The sequence below is a fragment of the Zonotrichia albicollis genome, chromosome 29 (genome assembly GCF_047830755.1).
Source record: "Zonotrichia albicollis isolate bZonAlb1 chromosome 29, bZonAlb1.hap1, whole genome shotgun sequence".
NCBI lineage: Eukaryota > Metazoa > Chordata > Aves > Passeriformes > Passerellidae > Zonotrichia > Zonotrichia albicollis.
In genome coordinates this window covers 6,750,250-6,752,105 of record NC_133847.1, presented here as the reverse complement: position 1 = coordinate 6,752,105, position 1,856 = coordinate 6,750,250, and positions in this window count along the sequence as shown.

The following is a 1,856-nucleotide window of genomic DNA, read 5'->3' as shown; positions in this document are numbered from 1 at the left end:
TTCGGTGTTTGGGATTTTGGTGTTTGTTTGGGGTTTGGGGGTTTGGGATTTTGGGGATTTGGGATTTCGGGTTTTGGGATTTGGCATTTGGGTTTTTGGGATTTGGATTTTGGGATTTTGGGGTTTGGGGTTCTGGTGTTGGGATTTGGGGTTTGGGGAGTTGGGTTTTGGGATTTTGAGGTTTGGGATTTGGATTCTGGGATTTTGGGGTTTGGGATTTTGGGGTTTTTGGGGTTTAGGATTCTGGTGTTGGGATTTGGGGATTGGGATTTTGGAATTTGGGGTTTTGGGGATTTGGGATTTCAGGGTTTGGGGTTCTGGTGTTGGGATTTGGAATTTTGGATTTTGGGGTTTGGGGTTTCAGGGTTTGAGATTTGAGGGGTCAGGGAGGGGTTGGGGTGGGAGGGACCTCAAAGCCAATCTGGGGACACCTTGGGGACACTTTGGGGACACCTTGGGGACACTTTGGGGACAATTTCTGCCATCCCAGGTGGCTCCAGCCCTGTCCCTGTCTGGTGTCTCTGTCCCTTTCTTGTCCCCTCTGTCCCTCTGTCTGTCCCTGTCCCTCTGTCTGTCCCTGTCCCCCCCCCCCCCCAAGTAGGGCAGACCCTCCTGCCCCCCCCCCACCCCGCTCAGAGCTCTCATTAATGACCTGCCCCAATTAAGCTGCGCTAATTGCCTGGGCTGGGCTGGAACTGGGGGAGGAGCGGCTGCACCTCCTGCTGCCACAAACGGCGAATGGGGGCCTGAAATTCCGAATGTTGGCTCCAAAATTCCAAATGTGGGCTCCAAAATTCTGAATATGGGCTCCGAAATTCCGAATATTGCCTCTGAAATTCCGAATATTGCCTCTGAAATTCCGAATGTTGGCTCTGAAATTCCGAATGTGGGCTCCGAAATTCCAAATATGGGCTCCGAAATTCTGAATATGGGCTCTGAAATTCCAAATATGGGCTCTGAAATTCTGAATACTGGCTCCGAAATTCCGAATGTTGGCTCTGAAATTCCAAATATTGGCTCTGAAATTCCAAATATGGGCTCCGAAATTCCAAATATTGGCTCTGAAATTCCAAATATGGGCTCTGAAATTCCAAATATGGGCTCCGAAATTCCAAATATTGGCTCTGAAATTCCGAATATGGGCTCCGAAATTCCAAACGTTGCCTCTGAAATTCCAAATATTTCATGTAAAACTGCTGGTCTGGGAGTAAGTATTGATCAAAAATAGAAATATCCTCATTAGCAGCGTCGTTAACATAAATTCAGGGTGGATACATTCGTGTGTTCAATATTAACGGCTACAGCAATATTTTACATTAACAGGATGGATCAATAGCTCCTTTAAAACTCCTGGAATTCCAGGTTTTGTGAGCTGCTAAACCACAGCGGGGTAAAACGGGATTGCAGCCTCAGGGGCACGGGGAGCTTTAATGAGCTGCTTAAAACAGAACATGAAAGGTGAATTTGGGTATTTTTAGTGCTGAAGGATGAATTTGTGTCCTTGGGAACAGAAAAGTGGCTCAGGGGCCGTTCTGGAGAGGAATTCTGAGCAGGTGTGGGGGGAAAAAAATGGAATTTTGGGGTTAAAAGCAGCAAATCTTGGGGTTTTTGTGCTCTAGGAGGAGATGGGGGTCCCTGCAGGAGGTTAAATTTCAGTGGTTTACATTGAAACACCCCAATTTTTATATTTTAATACTAAAATAACACTAAATACTATAACAATATCACACTGGGTTATCACACTGGGTTATCACACCAGAGTTATCATCACTGGGTTACCACACTGGGTTATCTCACTCAGGTTATCACACCTGTGTTATCACACTGGGTTATCACACCAGGGTTATCATCACTTG